Source organism: Centrocercus urophasianus, unplaced genomic scaffold (assembly GCF_019232065.1).
Source record: "Centrocercus urophasianus isolate 14NV4802_14NV808 unplaced genomic scaffold, USGS_Curo_1.0 seq_11, whole genome shotgun sequence".
In the NCBI taxonomy this organism is placed as follows: Eukaryota; Metazoa; Chordata; class Aves; order Galliformes; family Phasianidae; genus Centrocercus; species Centrocercus urophasianus.
In genome coordinates this window covers 25,555,557-25,578,759 of record NW_024884253.1, presented here as the reverse complement: position 1 = coordinate 25,578,759, position 23,203 = coordinate 25,555,557, and positions in this window count along the sequence as shown.

The following is a 23,203-nucleotide window of genomic DNA, read 5'->3' as shown; positions in this document are numbered from 1 at the left end:
TTTTTTTTTTTTATTCATTAACTGAATATTAGAAAGCATGGCTGGTTAGGAAAATCTCATCAATTTAAGGTTCCAGAATAGGTCACCAAGTGTCACTCCAATAAAAAATGAAATTTGCATGCAATGCTTCGTTTGCAAGGAGTACTTGTTTATCTTCTCTGGCATTTGTTACAGTGATCAAGCAACTGAAATAATCTACATATTATGCAAACCAGTCCTTTTCCCAAGAAAGTTTTCAGGCTTTTTATATTAAGCAGAATAATTAATTGCAAGGCTTTTTATAACCGCATGATAAAAAAAATTGGATCTTTTCACAAGAAATTTTTCTTAGTTCTGATATTATGGGCTATGTCACAGTCTGTTCTACTGTGAGTGTGTTTAACAGTATGAAGGACTGCTTTATTTGCTTCCTGGCTAATTGGATTAGTGCCTATTCTACCAGTGTAACCACTAAGATGAACAAAAAAAATGGATATAGAAAATGGAGATTTCACAATGAAATAAATTCTTGTCTGAGGAGAATTTCAACAGGAGAGGTTAAAACAGATGGGAAAATAAAGTTAACAGTACCTGTATCTTTATAAACAGGAACATTAAGATATTGAGGGAGGAAATGATTGTCTGTAGAAAATTGTTGAAAATCACTGTCTATAAACTTCTAAAAGGCTCTTTGTATTCTTGATTTGGGAACATCTATTGAGAAAATGTTTCTTCTCAGATAAAATTATTAGTTTTATCTTTTATCTTTATAAAAACAAAAACCACTAGCCTATCAGAAGTTAACAGTTCCCAAATTGAGCTTTTTGCTGTGTGTGTTTAGGTGGTGGAAAGTGTTTTGGGTAACCTTTCTAGAATCAGGCTCCTTTTTGTATTGTGCTTGATGAAAAATTATTTCTACATGAGAACTGTGAATGATGGTGGAAGGTCTTACATAACAGAAGGAAACTTTGCAAAGAAACGGTCCTTTACTATTGTAAAAAGATACTTTTAAACAAAATGCAGAATTTCTGTGGCTTTTAATTACACCCTGGGAAAGAACAACCTTTTTGAAATGGAACTTTAGCAAGTACTGAAGAGCTCACTGTCAATCCATTTAGTCTGCTTTATTTCTCTATGAAGAGGGAGACTCTCCTCTAGAGAGCAATTCAGAGCACCAGAATTGAGCTTCAGCCCAGACTGACTGCAGAGCTTGGAGAGGCAGTTAGGTATGTAAGATGTGGGTAGTGGGAGCAGGCACGTTTCTGCCTATTGTGCAAAGAATAAATGGACTAAATGGACTAAATGGACTAAATGGAAAATATTCCCTTTTGGTTCTCAACACTCCTCCTCAAGCTAACAGGACTATTTGTCAGAATAGGCACTACTTGCATGAATTTTGCCAGTGTCACCCATCATTCAGAAGTACATGTTTGGCAGATCAATGACTATTTCATGAAAGCGTCTTTTCTAAGAGCTTTTACATGATTGAAAGCACAAATTGCGCTTTGAAAATAACAAATTGTACAGTTAGTGTCCTGTCACTGTTATGCCATTCACCATTCCTTCAACTGTTATAACCTCTCCTTGTGTCTTATCTGAAATGAGATCATAAATTCTCCAAGGAAAGGTCTGGACTGTCTTAAAATAGCACTTAGACAGTGATTAGCACTCAGGGGGGCTGAACTTCAATGGAGTTTTCTGATCTTGCCATAACAATAAATAATCACGAAAGTATGGAAAATAGATCCAGATGGCATTTTGAGATCATATAATCTGTTCCCATACACTGAAACAGGGTTAAAGTATATTTGTCGTGAATTACATTGGTATATGTCTAATCTTAAAGACCTCCAGTGGTAGAGATCCCACAACCTCACAAGACAGGTATGTCCCAGTGCTTTAGTGCACATTTACATCATTTCACTATAAATTTTTACTAATAATTTGCATTCCTTGCTGTAATTTAACCTTAAGTTTCTTATCATTTCCAGGGATCTGGAGATTATATTATTTCCTTTTGTAGCAGATACCTTTTATGTAATTGAAGTTGTTTCCCACTTGGTTATTTTCACTTAGTTGTGAATTAACTCCAAATAGCAAATCGAAGCAACTGGGTGCTTTAAAAATATTAATCAATAAAATAGACAGTGAGGGGAGATAAATAAGTTTGAAGTAAAGGCAGGGTAAAGAAAGCAGAAGAGACACTGATCTTCCTTCCAACCCAGTAAAATTCAGAGTCACAAACATTGTGGATAATTGTTTCACTTGCATATTTAGAACAGGAGGTGTCTGACAGTGTTTCATGAACCACAGAGGATATTACGGGCATGGTCTCAAGGGCTTTAGAACTAATGTGGATGTTTCCACTTCATTACTTTCAATGGACAACAGTCTTATCTGTCTGCATTAATGAATGGATACCCCTCAGGAAGACTTGCTACTGGTTATATTCTAATGATTACATAATTAGAGTGCAGAAATAGAAGTGGGTGAGAGGACTGCCCATAGCCATGACCCCTGGGCTCTTTGGTTTGACTGTGCACAAATCTGGGTTTATTGAAGCATGGAAAGATAAACTGTATGGTGTTAGAGAAAGCATCAGCGTGATAAAAATCATTACCTCGTTGTCTGGAATACACCCTTCAGTTTAGATTTTGAAAGAAACAGAAATTTTTGGATGCTTATTTTTCAGCAACATAGTCATTCTCTGTGATGTCTGAAATGTAGGTTGGGGATCAGTGCGCAAAGTTGCATGAGTAGCTGCAACATTAAAAATGGGTTATTCCTGTTGGAAATATCCAAATAATTTTGTCAGGACAGTATCTCTGATAAAAGCATATTTTATTCGTGACTGCAATGGTGGGCACCCCACAAGCAGAAGAGTGCACTCACGGACATAGTATGACAGCTTTTGTACCTTGTTCCCCCCTCCTTGCTTTCCCCTCTCCCCTGTTTCCCTATTGGCTGGGTACTCCAGGTTCACAATCTTATCAAAAGGTTTACATTTGTTAATTACTTGTTAATTTGTGTGTTATCTGGTGTCAGTCAGTAGCTGTCCTGTTGTTTCCAAGATGTCTTAGTACTCTTCTTGTTCATATTGATGTGGTTATTTTCTTCAGAGCCTTTGTTAAACAAAGAGTGGGGAGGGGTGCCAGATCTTCCTCAGTACCTTCTTCAGGCACTCATGCTGGCTATACAAAACTTGTTACTAGCTTATATAGGTATGTTGTTAACTATTTAACTTCTCTTTTAATTCTCTATTACTCACGTCCTGTCTATCCAGCACCAAAAGCTAGTAGTTTTCCAACATCAAGGGGTTTCTGATTTGTAAAGGTATTTATTACATCTAGCTTGCCTTTAACAAAGGCCCAGAAATTTTTCAGGTGGCTGGGCAGACAAGAGCTTCAGTCTTTGTGCTTTTAACTTACTCCATCTACCTAATCTCTATGGATATATATATCTGTATATATTACTTTACTTATATACTTTATACTTTATATATACTTTATATTGAGTATACGTTGCTGGCGAAGGTTTATCTAGAGGATAAACAATGAAAATTATCAGAGAACCCCAATAAAGTAGAAAGACCCCTGAAAAGACCTATTAGTTTTAATTAAGGGCCCCAAATGGTAGCAGAGGTCATGAAATTAACAAAATTCTTATCTTGTTCTAATAGAAGCAACATTTGATTCCCATATTCCAACATAATTTAAAAGAGATTTTTTTTTTAATAGTAGTGAAATGATGAGTACAGTATAAAGAAGAGTGTTGTTTTTTTGTTGCTTTTTCTCCCCTGAAGTTATGAACAGAAAGTCATAATGTATGGATAGTAAGAACTGAGCCAAAATCCACATCTGAATGGGGCTTACCAATAGGCATTACAGTAATGTTGTGTCTGACAGAACAAATCAGATAAAAGAAATAATATATGCAATCTTCTAATTCTGGTTGTTCAGAATTTGGCCAGCAAGAAAGCAAACATGGGACAATTGTCTGTGCAGCACCATATCTACTGCTTTTTCAGTTTTTTGTTGTTTTGTTGTTGTTGTTGTTGTTGTGCCAACCTTCTCACAGTCATTTCTGTTAGGACAATAACTGTTAAGACATTGCATTAAAACAAACAAACAGAAAAACAGAAACAAAAGAAAATAATGTCTACTGCTCTGATAAACCTGGGTATTCAAAGGGTCCTAGTATGTAGTGTCATCATACTTTCATATGTACTAATTTATGTATGTTAGTATGTATGTATAGTATTATGTATAATTTATAGATTGTCTTAGATTTTATATTTTCAGAGCCTATTTTTCTTCAGTGCATGTCTAATAGCAATTTAAATGACACTACAGGATATTTTGAAGTCTAAAATATGTTAATTTAGTAAACTAGCGTGGTCTTTGATTTTGAGATTTTTTTTCTATTGCAGTGACATGTTTTACACATTTTTAGCTAGACAAGTGTGAATCAATTGTGAAACATTAATTCCTGTGGTGAAAACTTGATGTCTTCATGAACAGATCCTTATTGCCTACACACTGACACACTGTGTTGTATTAAAGAGATGTATAGATATGGCATTGCGGGACATGGTTAGTGGGCATGGTAGGGATAGGTTGACAGTTGGACAATCTAGATGATCTTAGAGGTGTTTTCCAACCTTAATGGTTTAATTCTATTAGAAAGTATGCATTTCCAGCTCAGTGTCAATTTCCAGTGATTAACTAAAAGTGTTTCAGTGAAATTTAGGGTAACAGTAGAAGGAACACGGACTGGGCTGAAATGAATTTTAGAAAGATTTAGGTGGGTGTCTGAAGGTTAAAAGTTTTACTGTGTAACCTGATTGCCCAAATTATCACTGTGCTTCAATACAGCTCTTCAATCATCTGCGAAAATAAGATAAAATTTGAAGATTGCATCTTTGATATCTATCATGAATACTGAATTTGCTTAGCTTTTATTACCAGAGAAAGGTCAAAGTCCACTATGTGGGCTTTTTAAAACTAATAGGTTTTTTGACCCATATTGCCATATATATGGATCTTAATTACTGTGGATCCTTCTGTGTTTGGCTTTTATTGCTGAAAACCACAAATTTTATTAAAATGTTTCTGATATGTTTGTGGTTTGTTGTTTTTTTTTTTCACCTCACCTTATAACGTGATATATTTTTAAAAAATCTTGTTTTTATTTCACTGTTTATTTTTCTCTTTATCTAAAACTCTAATCCTTCATAGAATGAGGGGAAAAAAAAAAAAAAAAAAACCACGAGCCCATACAAATTTTAAATTTTAAAATTCTAATGTTTCAAATTCTAGGAGACATACAGAAATTCTACAATTCTCTATATACCCTTTCATATTCAAGTTATCTTCTTTATTCAAATAGCTCAAAACACTTGGATTCTTGCAGTTGTCCTACATTTTAAGCCCTGCTGGAATAAGCAGTTTCACCCAAAACCATTAATGTAAACAAAAAAAAAAAAAAAAAAAAGTTTCATTCATTTTGAGAAATACAAAATATTTCTACTAGAGATGTTGTTACTGTCGTTGTCAGGATCTTTCTGTGCAAAACTTGTCTGTATAAGGCATTCACGGAAAGGCTTAAATAGATTTGCTTTTATGAAATTCTTACCAACTTCTGTCTTAAGAAAAGTCTAAAAAATGTATTTGCATGTGTTTAAAAATCATGTGTAACCATAGAAAGCATCTAAAATCACTGTTCAAAATCACTGTCTTTAACCACTGCTGTGTGTGAGAAGGTTGGATTCTGCTTTATAAAGATTTAGTACCAGTGTTATTGCTTGAAGTAATTGCATCTTCAGAGAATCTTCTATCAGAATTTTGTTTCTTTATTTCTAGCTAGGATCCAAAGTTGATGTCAGAAGTTGGAAAGATCTTTAGCTGTACTTCAATTTTGATTTGCCTTGCGTTGGGCTATTTGTCATTGAGATTAAATTTGCGTTAAATTATTCCATTTAACTTCTTGCCGCAATATCACCAATATATTCAGTGCCCAGGATAGATGAGAGCATTCAGTTAGTTCTCAGCAGTCAATATCTTTTAAATTTTCTCTCTCTTTTGCATTCAGAACACTCTTCAAATATAGAATTTTTCATTTCTGCGTGAGCTGCTTATGGCACTGATCACTATGTTAGCTGAGCTCTGCACAGAAAATGCTTTTGTGCTGTATTGCTGAGGGAGGTCATTACTCTATTTTTCTCTTCAAACAGTTGCAGAAATGGTAGAGATCAGAAGCTTTTACTAATTTTGAATCAAAATTTGAGGCACTTACACTATATTCTTCATTATCCAGGCCTTCCCACTTCAATGTATTTAACCTGGAAAAGGAGGAAAAAAATATTAAACAAACAAAAAACCCACCGTAAATGCAACAGAAAATTAGAGTAAAGCTAAAGTTTACCATATTTGAAATGAGAAGCTGAGAACTGACGGTTACGGGGCAAGAAAAATTTGATTTAAGTACCATATTTTGCATCACAATGGGGAGAAAGTAGGTTTTCTGGATGGATATTTCTTTCAGTAAGAGTGTTCACACTCATATTACAACCTCTTATTTATGTTGCCTGTTCTTGCAAAGGAGAAAAGAATCATAAATGCAATGAATTTTATTACAAAACCTGATTCAGTCCAGCACAGATAAATGCAAATGCTTTGTGTGAATGAATCAGTGGTTTTAGTATCTCTACTGCTTTTCTAATGTAGGATCTTTTGAATATAATGAATCTTTACAAATGGATAATATTTCTTGACATAGATTTAAGAAGAAACTTTGAAGCTATTAAAGTAACTTCTTTTTTTTCTTGGTCAGGGGGAGCACACTTAAGAATCTAGTTGCGAGAGGCATTTCTTGTTTTCATACTCCTGAGAAAAAATTGGCTCCCTCTATGAATGTTTTTTTCCTAAATTCAATTTGTTTTTACACTGTGCTTTTTAACCATTTTGATGCTCCCTGTGTTGAGCTTTCTGTTTCCTTTCAAAGTTTGACCTCTAATGTTTCAAAGCTTGATTTCAGTATATCATGTTTTTGCAGTTATTTCTTTGAAGTCCAGAGCTTTTGTGGTGACTTCACAAAATAGAACCCAGAGAAGTTTCTGATTATGTGTGCTTAATATACAGCTTCTTCAATAATTAACATATGACACAATGATATCCTTCTGCTGTTCAGAAAAAGCAGTTGATTGGCTGCAGCCAATTCCCTTGTTTTTTCAGGATCTCTTTTCAATGGCAGTCATCTGAAGGGGAAAACATCTTTAAATAAAGACGCTGTGTGTGTTTTCAGTGATAGAACAGAGGTCATAAGGGAAAATTTGAGAAAGAATTTGTGACACCAATTAAAATCATGAGGATGGTGTGTAGGAAATGACAAAGAAAAAATAAAAAAGCCGACGCTTTTATTTCCAGAAATCAAGTTGGCCCAAAACTTTCTATCTAATGTTGTTATATTTCTGTTTTTAATTTTGACTGTTATATGTTTACCAAGCAGCATCCTGAACCTTCCAGGAATTAAATAGGAACATTGGGTGTGAAGAGGCTGCCCCACCTTGATGTTAAAGAACAACCCTTTCCCTCTGCTGTCCTTGGCTGATGCTGTGCTCTCAGGGTTGTGAAGAGCTCCTGTTCTTCTCTTCTTGGTCAGGATAGACAAGGGGAGTGAAAAGAGGGGATGAGAGCCCTAAATCCAGATGGTGAATGCTCCTAAGCAGTTATGTTAGTGCTTCCTTTTGCACTGTCTAGGTATACACTCCAGTGGACACATTTTCACTGTTTTCTCTGTCCAAAGTGATGCATTTAGCAATATCATCCTCATCCAGCCACAAACATTCCCTGATAACAGTGAAATACTGATGGGTCCAAAATTCACTTGGAACTTGGGAGAGGCTGGATTATTTGGAAAGTCTTATGTTTTCTGCTTTTTAGATTTTCCCCAGTGGTTTCTCATGGAGGGTTGTGATGAGGAACAGGGAGGCTGCTTGCTGTTCTGAATGCTGTTAGAAGGAGGGAAAAAAATCCAAAATGAAATAAGCAGTGGGTACAATTCATCACACTATTTCAGTTAGAAATTGCTGCCACATGGACAGACTTCCTAATGGCTTTTCACAATCAGCCATCTGTAAGCTTTCAATTGGTATGGTTCCTGTAGTACTGAAGTTTATTTTAAAATACTATGTAATGTCACAGTGTCTGGAAATACCCACAGTACATACTGTGCTGCCATAAACTATATGAATGTTGGGAAGGATTGAACTGACACTTCTATAAAAATATTTTTTGTTGAACCATGCAGAAGAGGCAAGACCAGAATGGAATAAGGTTCATCCAAGTGGTGAACCAGATGATATTGTCTGCATCCTTTTAAAATTGCCCTAGCACTATGAACATTCCCACTCTTTAAAAAAATTGTAAAAGTTCTCAGTGACAAATTTTGCTAATATATCAGAATTGACTGAAACAAAACAGTTTTGAGAGGGGTTATGTGAGGAGTTAAAATGGAATAAGGGTATTATAAGTATCTTCGCTCTAAGTATTTTAACCACTTTGGCTATATTTTGCACATAATTATATTTATGTATGAGTATTAGGTCAGCATGTAAGGTTGAGTCCATGCCTTTATACAAATATTCTGAGAAAATAATGTCAATTATAAAAGTTTGCTAGTTTACTAATATGCTGGAATAGAAAACCTATTCAGAAGGAGATGTTGTGAAAGCAAATTCATTTTGCTTTCACATCATCATTGATATTTGTGAAGTGATGCAACTGTGCAAATGTGGAACATTCCTTGAAAAACTGCTACATTTTCAAACAGCTTCACTTAACCTTATGTCAAATTTATCATATTATTTCAGCTTCAAAAATGTAGAGAGAGTAAAAATAAATATCTGGATACTTTATAAAATAACTTGATTTTTTCTGTAGACTGATACTTTTCCTGAAACAGATAGGAGCAGATGGTACAGGTAGTCACTGGCATACTGTGTATCATTTAGTTGATTCTATAATTACAGTCTAATTAAAACTGTATCTCAATTTGAAAACTATGTCAGTGTCTATAAGTATTATTTCTCACTAACGGTGAAAAAAGTATGTTGTATTTCTCTTCAATACCTGCATAGTAAACCTGATCTAGCTTGGATGTCCCTATTCATTGCAGCGGAGTTGGACTAGATGATTTTGAATGGTCTGTTCCAACTTTTAAGAATTGTGTGATTCTCTTTGAAGTGTACATATTTGACTGCTTACACTGTATGTTGAGAAAGAAGGAGAAGGTGTATTTAAATTTAGAGGATCGTTAACCAAGCTCATAGCAGTTGCTTTATAATCCTTTCAGTTGAATTGTCTGAGAGAGAGCCGATATTTTCATATTTGTTGCAGGATTTTTCTGTTATTTATCCTAGAGATCTGGTGAATTTGTAACATGAAGGAAATAAATAATAATAATAAATAAATCTTGAGATCTTTCTGAAACAGTAGCGATGTATTCAGAAACATGCTGCAGAAATGTGCTTTTCTTGTGGAGAAACAATTTCAATTACTGTAAGTTATGGCTGTGCATGGCCCTATTTCTTAGTTCTTTATTTACTGAATTGTAGGAAGAAAAAAAATCATGAAAGTATTTATGAAATCATTAACAGCAAGAATTAAGGAACGATTTTTATATGTATAGCTCATGCTTCTGTCAGTGATGCTTTCTAAAAAAATTCACTGCATTCTTCATAATGAATTCTGTTACACTTACAGCAGTAGATACATTTTTTTATTATTATTATTTCCCAAAATCCCCAACTTGGAATAAATCAGTGAATAAACTAGAAATTAGTTCACAATCTGTCTGAATAAAACGTTTGGGTTTTTTTTTACTAATATGAATGAAAATCCAAGGTTGAAAGATCATGTAATGCAGTATAATAGTGATTATAATAAAAAACGTTAGGAGGTATGTCTTTCAATTCTATAAAATATTTCATAAATTTTTGTTAAATGGAGTCTGAATTCCTCATAATACCTTCAGTCTTGCATTTCATATGTTGCTCGATGCATCAGCCCAGCTCGGAAAGAGAACTGAGTAAATTTCTTTGTCTGAGACTGACAGCTATACAAAGAATGTCTACAGCTTTCTTCACAGTAGCACTGGGAATCCTGTAAGTTAGAACATCTTGGCAGATTCATTCAGCTTTCTCAAACACAAATATAATAAGGGCACCTCATTTATTTTAATCACATTATATATATATATACATATTATATATATATATTTTAGTCAGTCTAGACTATTTTAACAACCACAAAGTTATGCTTTGCTTGTGGTGGGTGGCATGCTTATATTTGCACAGTTATTTTGGGTAAGTTTCTGATTCTGAACATACCAGAGCTTACATGCAAACATCTACTTGACTTTGCTATAGAAAATATGTAGTTAGAAACTCTGAGATTTTTTCTTCTGGAGAAGAGGAGATCTGGGAGAGACCATATTGGTCTTTACAACTGCCTTAAAGGAGGTTGCAGAATGAGATGGGAATTGGCTGTTTCTCTAAGGTAACAGGGATAGTACCAGAGGTAATGTCCTTAAATTCCACCAGGGGAGATTCAGGTTGGATACTAGAAAAAAAGCCTTCACTGAAAATGAGCTCAGAACTGCAGTAGGCTGGCCAGTGAGGTGGTGGTGTTACCATCACTGGAATTGTTCAAGAAATACGTAGATGTTTCAGCAAGGGACATGGATTAATAGGCATGGTGATCACGGATTGACGGACTTGATGATCTTAGTGGTCCTTAATGGTTCTGTGGTTTTGTGATAATTACCCCAGAAATAAAGTTCTGCTGACAGACTGAATTTGTAAAAATGGGGAGAAATGAATAATATCAATTTAAATGCAGTGGATCTCGGTTGTGATAGGATATTTTAGGATATCAATATAACTTTATTAAACATTGATGGAAAAATATTTAGAAATATTTTTTAAAATGAGAAGTCTATTAATCCCATCCATTTTTTATTATCTACACAGAATTTAAATTAAAAAGGGAAAAAAAATGCAGTGTAAATGAATAGCATTACTTTTGGATATTTTTCAAAGATAAAACAGTGTGTAGGAAGATGGAAAAAACAGAGATGTCATCTTCATCCCTTACACCCCCACTCTTTGTTGTAACAAAATTTCTCTGAATTGCTAGAGGTTTCTTTTCTATTCTAAATTATTGGGTTTTTTTAATTATTTTTTTAATCATTTCCCAAAAACAAAGCGTTCCTGAGAAAAGACAGGAAAGGAAAGGACTTGTACTCTCAATCTGTAGTATATTGGGTGAAAAGCTTTACCTTTCATAATGTTATTGTGGTTAATAACAGTGCTTTTTCAATTACCCTTTGCTTTCCAAAACCTTCTTTCTTTCAGAATCCCACATCAAGGACATTAGAATAGGAATTATTTCTGAATACTTCAAACCATCTTTCTTCTTAAAGCAAAGACACAACTAAATACAGTTTCTACTATTTTAAAGGTGTTTATCTTTAGTTCACACAGCCGCAGAAACCAGAGAAAGGAGATGTGATACTATTTTACAGAATTCAAGTGGTCAAGAAGCCAGTTTAATTATACGAGGTTCAGAATATTACATTTTAAAGGCTATTTTACATGGCATTTAAAATCAAACTGTAATTTAGCAGTAGTCTGAGTGAGAGGACAATATTTTCATTTGTGGAGATCTGCCAAGTTCTGCCTCTTGCAGAGAATAGTAGACCTTTCCTGGAGTTTTTGTTTTGTAGTCTCTTTCCAAGACTATTAATATGAACTGTCTTGGTGGGAAATAATTTAACATATTCAACATATGGACAGATTAACAATATTACATTAGGTATTTTCTCATTTTTCTAAGAAAATTCTGGGTTTGATTCTCTCAGTGGCCAGAGTTCATGCACTGCAGAAATGCTTCTAAATATTTATGCTTTGAAAGCAATTGTTCTTCTGGACAAGGTTATTTCAAATCTCTGAGTTAGCTATTGTAACTAGACTGCCTGTATAACTCGTGTCTTTGAGTAGATTAATGTAACCCTTCACACTCATGTCAAGCAGACCACATGTGCAAGTTACAAACCTCAGGATTTATAGGTCAGGCGGAAACAAACAAAAGGAAAACAAGAGTTTAGGCTCCACCAGACACGTTTACTCTCCTTTGATCCTGCAGTCTGCACTCTATCTTAGGTATTAGTCATATTATTTCACAGGTCTGTAGTCCACGACTGCTGCAAGGAAATTGAGAATTAGAGCAGAACTACAAAATTTATCTCAGTAGTGAAGATGTATATACACAAAAAACGCTTAATTTATCTTGGACCAGTAATAAAGAACTTTGCCATTTCAAAAAGGGTGGCTTGTTCAGGTCTACACGTTCAGAAAATAGGAAAATGTACAAAGTAAATTGTTATACTTAGCTTACCAATATATATTCAAAAAAATCATAGAAGTGGCTGGCTGAAATTTTCCACTCTTTCTTAAATGTGTTTCCTTACATTTATTTCTTATTACACCCTTTATAAGAGTTGATAGTCAAAGCTCAGTAAAAACTACTGGGAGCATTTGATTAATCAACTTTTGAGAAATACCTGCGTGGTGAATTTCATCCAGATCCTTCTCCAAACCATGACAATCAGCTTGTTTTCTTGTGAAGACACTTTTCATTTTGTAGAAGCTTAGCTTTCATGTGCAGGAATTTTAAAGATAGCTCTGAAAGACACATACTGATTAAAATAACAGGAAGAAGAGACTAGTAGGTGTTTCATCAAATGCTGTTCCTTAAAAAGCAGGTTTTTACGTAAATTGAATGTGTTCAAGCTAAATAAATTAACTTACAGTAGTGATAGTATTCCAACTTCTCTTCAAAATATTACTTTCACTTGTTGATCTTCCATTCTCATTTCTTACTCCACATCTGGTAAGTTTTCCTAATAATCCGAAGTGGAATAACTTATAAAAACATCTGTAATCAGCATATAATCAATTTTATGGAAAAAAAAATGTTCTTATTTGCAAGAATGGATAATAATAATAATTAAAGTCTATTGTACCACATATTGATGATAGTGACATTACTCAGCTACAGCTTACTCAGAATGTGAAATAATTCCTGTGATTATTTTCTTCAAAGGGAGAGATGAAACACATGCAAAAATGGAGAGGAAGTTCTTTTCTTACATGACAGTTATTGTTCCTGACTTATATGAGTTATGGAGGGTTTAGTGTTGTACTATTAAAGCAGCTATACACTTTTTGAAAAAAAGGAATAAGATAATTTTTATAAGGACTATTTACTTACATATATAAATAGTTTAATGATATATAATTGTATTAGGAGAATAACTAGCAGTATGGAAATCAGACTGCATGTTATGTGCAGTGTGTCTGAGGAACTGAGACTTGCATGTGGAAAGACCATTGATGGTTCATGCTGAGTATATTTTCGTTTGAAAATAGTCTGCTCTGTCAAATAATTAATATTTTAATGGTTGACAAGACCAGTATCACATGTTGTAATTATTTAGGATAGTAAGATAACATGGACTGGAAATAATCAATTTAAGCAGCCAAAGCTGATCATTAAGGTAAGCAAAATAATTTTTTAGAAAAGCAATTCTAAATTTCTTCCATACATTTCATCCACACGTATAATTAGCTTTATTTGTTTCTGTGAGCAGTTTCTATTTCATTTTTCGCAGCCAAGTTTTACTGGTGTGGGTGTTTTTGGACAGTTATTTGAGAGCTTCCAGAGAAATGTTTGTGAAAGAAACACAGTAGAAGTCAATTGGATGGGAGCAATAACATTGGAAGTACTACAACAAATTAAATCTAGATTAACTAGATCAAATTAAAGAAATATAGAATATTTAATATTGAAAGTGAAATGCTTTAAAAGAAATGTTTTTAACTGATTTATATTTACAACAAGAAGAAAAATCCTCTTCATGTTCTTAAATAACAAAGCTTGAAATGAATCTATTCATATTCACTTGAGGGGATAACAGAAACATCAAAAAACTCTCCCTTCAATTTATACCCTTTCCTGCCCTAGTTAAGTCAATGAAAGATTTGCTGTGGTTTAAAGCAGAGTTATGTGAATAATGAATTCTTCTAATAAGCTCATCCTTTAGACCGGAGGTTAGATATTATGACAGCAAGAGCTATAGAAAAATCTTTACAGGGTAGAAAATTTGAAGGATAAATTATTCATTGCAAGTTATTTACTCTAACTGTTTTTTACTGTACTCCTACCAGATATCTTACAGCTCTATGACGTGATGTAGGAGATTAAATGTAATCAATAGAATAAATTATTTAAATATGAGATTCATGGGAAGGCCTCTTTACATTCAAATTTGTTCTATCTCCTTGATACAAGTGAGATAATAGGAAGTATATTTATGTAAAATATGCTGGGTTTTAGTTTTTTATTTTCCACCGGTGTTTCTAAAATTCATTGGAGGCCTATATCTTTTGCCTTCAAATTTAATCACAATCTACTCTACAGTTATGAAAAATCAGGGGAAATGTTTTCCTCTTTTTTTTTTTTTTTTTTTTTTTTTTTTTTTTTTGGTGCTTTGGATTATCTGACATGTAGAAAGAAAGTTAAGAAAAGTTAAGGACTGCATGCTCAGTTTTGCCACAGTTATTCTTTTCTGGTCTTTAAAAATGCTGTTTTTGGTTTTTTTTTAATTTAAAAATTTAAAAAATTTAAATTTAAAAATACAGCTGAATATGCCTTTAAAATTCTGGGGAAGGAGAAGGGGTGGTTTTGTGTGTGTGTTTGTTTGTTTGTTTGTTTGTTTGTTTTGCCACTGTCTTTGGAACAGCCACAGTGCCACTCAGTGAGGCAATAAAGTCAATTCCTGATAGACAGATTATGCTCATCTCAGGTAATGTTGGTCTCAGTTCTTACAAAACCAAACTCTTTGAGGTGCAATACAGAATAACAGCCAGTAGTATATGTTTACTTATTTATAACACACACGTATATAAATGTATGTGTGAGTGATATAAGTGAATCAGCCAGCATCTGGACAGGCTGTCATGAAGAGAAAATAAAAGCGCTGCTGACAATTTATTTCAGTGCTGCTCTTCCGGTGTTGAGAAGGAAGAAAAACTGTAGGTAGGACTAAATGGAGTAAGAAATACCTTGAATTTGCTCCTGCGGAGTGGAAGGAAGCACAGAATATGTGTGGCAAGTGACTGAGAAGTCGGGTGGTGAAAATACAAGAGTTTTGTTTCAAGTCAGTGCAAGAAAATAATGATATTATAGATTTTGCATGTGAAAATAAATTTTCTTTTTGAGGTGTCTCTTGTAAAAATTAACCAAATCAAAAAATATGAAGCCAGAACCAAATTCTAAATCATTTAAGTATGCTAAGATTTGGGTCACAGGTGCTGAGTTACCATATGACAGTGAGATTATTTGATATTCTCTTGGAAAATCACCGTTTGTTCAAATAACATACTGCTAGGAAAGGTGCATCAGCAACAGTTTTGTATTGTTTGAATTAAAAATGTCTTTATTATTGCATATGATTAATATTCAGATAAAGTTTTTAAAAAAACAAATCTTTGGCGTACTGTTCATATTGTGTTAGTTTTAATTATTCTGTAGAAGTTCATTAAGTGTATAAAACAATTATCTGGCCAGGAACTATGAGCACTGTGTTTTTGCATCAGATGTCTGTTAGCATAAAATCACAACTTTACTAAGATTTACTAGTTTCCCAAACTGAAATGAAATCTCACTTGTATCTACCTGCTACAGAGAAAACAAAAACAAAACAAAACAAAAAAAACAAAAACAAAAAACTGCTGAGACAACAACGAAGAAATATTGCAAAATACCTTCATCCAATTTTTGTTTCCATAAAATTGTGAAGATGGAAAGGAAAACATTTTGTGTGTACATATAATGTATTTTAAAGTAAAAAAATGAATGTATAGTACCATTCAGAGTTTCTCAGTGGTATACAGTATTTCTTCGAACACAGTGCTGAAACTGTCAGGCACATTTTTATATACTATGGGGCACACTGTACAAACTGTAGAAACTGTGATCTCTCAGTAACAATTACAGTACAAAAGTAAGTTTCATTTAATTTCCATGTCTCGGCACAGAACTGAATAACAAATAAGTAGGTATTAAAATTATTTGTGCATTAAAAGATAAGTACCTATTAAGTTTTTGGCGTGAGAATTCCTGTAGACTTAACTAGGAAGCAAATGTCAAATGGTTTTTGAAGATAATCCAGGAAGAAAGATGTAGACCCTGAAGCACACATATTACAAAGACTATGAAGAGGGCCTAACAACACCCTCAGGAGACAAGGAGTACACATTCTAATTTTCAACAGCAGAGAATTGAATTAGGTTTTCCATTGTCCCTAACCATTGAACTATCAGTTTAAACACAGGGATGGCACTGCAGCTGAGGTTTGTTTCCTTAATAGAGACAAGAGAAAATTATTAAAATATTCTCTACAGGCAAGACAGGTCAATGAAGGCTGGTGAATTTCAGCAGATGAAAATGTATTAAATATGAGTCTTGAAAAGTTTCAGTGTCTTCTGCAGGACCTTAGACTACTTTTGAGTTTCAATGTCAGAAGATGAAATGCAGTTAAACTTAAAATGCCTACCTGACAGAATGGGGAAAGAGGAGAAACAGTTCAACAGATAGTTTGGGATTTGTATTTATGAGATGGTAGGTACCTTGGAGAGTCAGTGTATGTAGTTTATGAAGACTTTGTCCATTGTTGCATCATTGTGGTGGAAAAAAAGGAACTCAAGTCAGATCCAAATATGAGGCTTTTTAACAACATTGTTAGATTTGTATTCCAGTTCCACGGTATGGACAGGAAAAGAAAAGATATCACTAATCCTCAAAACAAAGCCCTAGATGTACATTTCCTATTAAACTCTGTAGTGCTGCAACATTTATATAGTGCTTTGCATGCTTTCATTTTGTTCATGTAACAAATCACTGAGTTGGAATACCATTATTGCCAGTTTCTGAAGAAAGAGAAGAAGGTGGAGATATTAAGTGGCTTGCATGAGGCCTCTTATCAGGTCTGCACCAGAGCTAGGATTACAGTTCAGAAGCTCTTCACTTCTTGTTCGGTATTCAGCAACCTGGACCGTGACAGTCCACAAATCCAATTTCAAACTCTTAAAAATAATAGCAGAAACAGAATGGAGCAAAATTACTTTTCCCCACATTAAAGTTTTTTTTTAAAGTTTTCTTGGAAGTTTCAGTGGAATGAAATTTGCCATCTATGAATCACTTTAACTCATTCAACAGGAAATGCAGATAGGATGCTTCTTTAAAAAAACAAGACATGCTTGCCAAAAGAATCTTTCTCTTAAGAATTACTTGAAAAATAAATGTATATTGTCCTAACTAAGACTAATCTTATGTGTTCAAAATAACATCTTAATGAAAACAAAGAAGTTTTGGAATGAAAATTTTATTGTACGAGAAATATTTGACTATGCCACAGGTATCCTTCTTAGGTCTATTTTTACATAATAGCTTCAAATCCTAAAATGATGAAATATTTTACTGATTAAAATGTCAGAAGATGCTGTACTTTCAGACTGTAAACATCCTTGAGAGCAGAGAGCATAGTGAATTCTTTCAGGAAATCTAGAAATATAAAAATGATAGTAGGAGACTGTCTTACTTGCCAAGGCTCATTTAATCCTCAATGTGATATGAAGCTGAAGAGAAAGAAAAAACACACAAGAAGCAATGCTGCTGAATGAGACCAAGAAATCCTGGTGAACATGAGATTAGTCTGGAATGACATATGACAGTAAAAATAGCTAAGATTGTTTTTAGGCAGTCCGTTGTATCATGAAGCTGCCAAGTGAAAAAATAAAAATGACAGCAGCTCCTGAATTTGCTGTATTACTTACACAGATACGTGTTATGAGAAAGAATTATGATTTATTTTTTTTCTTTTTCTTTTTTGGTAACCATTGTGATTGTAGTTTGATTTTACAAAGTGACAAATAGAGAAAGCCTCATGTTTGATAAGAGATATACATAATGGGGAAAACAAGCCCTTATCTGAGTTTATGAAGTTATTATGTCAGGGAAATGTATTTCTGTGCAACATTACATAGAGTTACTTTCTACATTCAGAGAACTAAGAGCAAGTGAATGGCAGGGAAAATCCTCATGACTCTCTATTGGTAAATTTCATTATTTTCTCTTCCTTTAGGTAGGAGAAAGAACCATGAGTATGAGCCAGGGTGAGGCAATATGAATCTATAGCTTCTGTCTACCAGAAGAAGGTAGAGATTGGAGGTGGTGCTCCTCCAAAGATGTACAAATCTTTCAAATGTTTAAACAACTCGGCAATAAATAATGTATATTCAAAAATGTTTTATGGTACTTTTCTATATGCTATAATTAATAGGTAGTTGCTTTATTAACAAAAAATTAAAAAGAAAAAAAAAAAAAAGAAAAAAAAAGAAAAAGAAAAAATAGATACATTTTCTTTACCTTCCCTAGAGGCAGATTATTTGTCTTTTCTAGAAGAGTGGTAACAAGAGATGAAGTGTGATCTATCATTTTATTTTTCAGTCTTTCATTTTCTAAAGACGTTGCATAGTGAGTATTGACACATTTTGTCATTTATATGGCTCCAGAAGTCAGCAAGCTTGAAGGGTGAGTTGTCAGTGCAATAAACATGATGCGTCAACCCTTTTTTAAAAATAATTGAAAGAAAATCGTGAAGATAAATGATGAACAAATAAATAAATTATGTGTAAGGCAGGATATCTTGGGTTTGAAGAGGGAAAGCAGATCCCTTGACTTTAATGAGGACTGGGAAAGTCCAGAATATTTTGATGTCGATTTAACTAGCCATTTTAAGAATTTTTTTTCTTTATTTTTGTGACCTAGATATAATAATTCATTAAAAATGAATTTTAAGTATAAATAAGAAAGGATTTTCCAAGACAAAATATATTTCATTTGGTAACTTTTTGTTCTCCCTATTCCTTCCCTCCCTCCCCATGGTATAGTCATATTCTTACTTTCAATCGGTATGTAATATTTTATAAGGGTTTGTCAGTGGCAGATTTTAGCTGAGATAAAGCAGTTTTTAATGAGTGCTTATTATGAAAATCAAGATTAATATTGAATTTGCTCCACAAAATATCAGTACCAATGCAAGATAGTGCTGCAAGAAAGCAAAGGAGGGAAAATGTATTGTGGCTTTGCATTTTTTTTCTTGATAAACATGTTAATATTTATTGATTCTTAAACCTTAAATATTTGAAGTTCAGCTATTAAAGCAAGGATTAAATCTTGACATTTACAAAAGATCCATTATTAACTAAGTATAAAAGCAGAGATAAATTCCTTGGAATTGCCTGAGAGTACCTTATGAATTTTAGGTCAGAGACTGTCCACTGCTATAATGCTACATTTCATATTTAAGGACTGATATCGCGATGTTTATCATTTACCTGAATGGCCTTCTACAGATGAAATCCTAAACATCTGAACAATTAATCTTACAGGCTGTAATTTTTACTATGAATACCTTGTTAAGACAGCTACCACTGTCTTCAGTTGTGTCTACAGTTGTCTTCATATGTATTTTCCCCTCTGTCTTGGAAGGATTTGTGTTTAATAGATGTATACTCTGCATTTTACTGTGCAAACTTCAATATTGAAAGTAATGATGATTAAGATCTGGCATTTAGTGATGCTTAGAATAAATTGCCAGTGACAATAATTTTACAGTTAAGAATAGTTCTCCATATAAGAAATCATCATTTTAGGTTTCTAGGTCATCACAGAGATCTAATTCAGAATAGTAAATATTTTTTGACACAGCTGAATCATCTCAAACTGAGTTTGTGATTGATGGGACAGAATGTTTCATTTTTTGTAAGTGTAGTAAGTACACAGAACCATAGTATTAAAACTCTGTATGTGTAAAGTAACATAAATAGATGGTGGTATGACAGCAGAGGTTGAATCTTACAGAATCACCAAGAAAAGACCTCTAAGATCACCTAGTCCAACCGTCAATCTTCCCTACAGTATTCCATTAAATTTCATTGTCGTGCAACAGATGGCAGCAGAGGGTCAATCTGACAAAATGGCATCTGACATGGGAGTGCATATGAAGCAAAGGTGCATCATTGAATTCCTTCTTGAAGAAAAAATGGCACCCACTATCGTTCGTTAATGCTTGCCTAAAGATTTATGGAGATGAAACAGCGGATGTGAGCAGTGAGTCGGTGAGTGGTGCCTTTCAGCATTGGCAACAGCAACATGGAAGACAGGCAGTGTTTTGAATAGGCATGCACAGCTGTCACACCACAAAATGAAGAGAGTCTTATACAGGTTTGTCAGAACTGATTGAACCAATAAAATGCTGAAGGTGGCAGTTTCCTGGAGTGCATCATTACTGATGACAAGCTGTGGGGTCACTGCTGTGAGTAGGAGTCAAAACGGGAGTCCATGGAGTGGAGATGTCTGAATTCCCCATAAAAGAAAAAGTTCTAGACACAGTAGGTAAAGTGATGTCACTGTCTTTTGGATGAGGAAGGGGGTGATTCCTACATTCCTTCCTGGAACTAACCATCAACTCTGGCTGCTACATCTTGACACTGACTGAGCTGAAGGCTCCCACTTCCAGCCTCAGGCCAGAGAAGAAGCCAACCTTTTTCTTGCAACACAGTAACACCAGGCCTCATACCAGTTTGGAGATGGTGGAGCACATTGCCAGTCTTGGCTGGACAGTCTCACCACACCCACAATACAGTCCAGATTTGACAACCTTTGACTTCCATCTGTTTGGGTTAATCAAAGGTGGACTGTGTGGGTAAAACTTGCATTGTTCTTTCTCATTGCTATGAAGATCACATGTATCTTTGATTTTTATAAAATATTCACAATAGTATTATATGTAGCCAAGCAATGCAATCAGATCTAAATTATTCACATGATAATACTATTCTCACCCATAGTATTCTTACCCTTGGAATTTTTGCAGTACATTTTCTGACTTTTCATTTGCATATAAGAGAACCCACCAGAAAACTATTTTCCTTTGTGTTGAAAAAAAAACATATGAATTTGCATTGCAAAGAGAAACTACTATAGGATTGTTCAACATACTATTCAAAGTCAATTTAAATTAGTGAACAGCAAAAGCAGGCAAAATAAGATGAGAATTTTTAGGAAATAAAAATGAATAGTTTAGTGAGTCCTATTTAAAATGGTGAAACAATAGAGGAAAGAAAGAGTGTAGTTCTCTGGTGTTTTAAAAACAGTTGTGATGGCAATAATTATTAATAGATTCTTTGTATATAATTTCTATGCAATTTTCTGTATGGCAGAGGATTTTCTTAAGATTTTTTCCCTTGTCGTTTTTATTATTATTGTGTTAGTTGTGCCCAGAAATCTCAGCTGAGATCATGACATCTTTGCATTAGAAGCTTTATAAAAATATGTGGAAAGACAGCTCTTAGCCAAAAATTCAAGTTTGAATTCTGAAAAGTGTCAAGAGAACTACAAAATAGTCATTCACTGAGTGTCATATGGCAGGTTGATAGAGGAGAAAGATCTATAAGCCGAGTGTACTGTTTTCAAGACCTGAAGCTAAACGTTGTCTCCATGACTTGATAAATGTGAATGGAGAACAATAACATAGTTATGAAGAATACAGTGATAGCGACTTTATTTACTAGATATTAATAAACATACGCAGTGCTACCCCATAAAAGATTTTCCCAAAAGACTTGGTAAGTGCATGACAAACTGGTGTGTTTTTTGGCAACGTCAGGGAGTAGCTGGTGAAAAAGGAATCCCTGATACTTGACTGCTGCAGTTTTTATCTTTGAACGTTGAACATTTATGGAGACCAAACAGTGGATATGAGCACAGTGAGGCAGTGGGTGACATGTTTTGATTGTGTCATCAGTGGTCACCACCTCTGTGACTTTTACAGGCTCTTGTTCATCACTGGTAAAAATGCATAGCTAATGGTGTCAAAAAATACTATTTTGTAGCTGAGAATTAGCTGTATCTTTGTATTTGTTGTCATTTCCATGAGTAACTTTGGGAGTGACCTACACAATAAAGCTCAGGGTTTTTTGGTCAAGGAAGTTTTCCTGGTTTTCTGTGTTGAAGTTTGTGCATTATGCAGTATCTTGTGTTTCCAGAATGTATTTGAAATTGTTAAATTTACAAGGAAACTTATTTTGGTTATACAGTGTTTTCTGTGAATGTTCTAATATAAAGATATTGCATTAATAGTTTAAGAAAATAAATGCCATTTGACTAATAGTCTCTGTTGCATGTTCTCCTTTCAAAAAGCCTTTTCTAGAACTCTGGAGAATTGCTCATGTATATCCATAGTGTGTCCAGAAGGGTGGGGTTTCAATCATGTGTGATGGAGACAATTGAAGTACTGATAGCTACGGCTACAGATGGTTTGTTCACTAGAAATTGTGTGGAGTTCAGTAACAGTGGTTTCTTTTTCCTTCAGTCTGGCTTAACGTATGGCAGCTATTGATTTTAAATACGAAATTTCTGCTGGTTAATATCAAGCTTTGGGTGTCCAGATAGAGTTCATTTTTCCTTTTCATCTTGAGAAAAGAACCGAGTTTTAAGTCTGAGCAGTATTTAACAGGACGCTCTTCTTGCCTGAACTGTTACTGTGATATGATCAAAAGTAAGAACAGATTAAAAAATAGTAACATAAATCTTAGCTGTTAGAGCTGGTCTAAACTTCTGTTTAAATGATCTCCTTCTAACAAAAGTTTTCACTCTTACAAGGTGTGCATATTTTTGACATGTCTGTTACCAAATTTAACTAAAGAAAAGCCAGCAGAGCATGGGGTAATATCTTTCATTTTACTTCTAAGTAAATCAATGTAAATGGAACGACCTACTGGCAAGTGGAATTTACATACATACTAACAAAATCAAATGCACTTCAAGAGTGAGGCTAGATGAACACAAAAAGTGTTCTTTCTTATTTTGAAAGAAATCCCCAAGAATAATGTGGCTGTTTCCAGTAGGGAAATGTTAGGATTCAGATGGTTTTGTTACCCCAGGAAGAAAAGTAAAACAGCAACCAAAACTGTGTTCATGTAATTGAGGAAGTTTGTTTTCTTTTTTTTAATTATTATTTATTTTATTTTATTTTATTT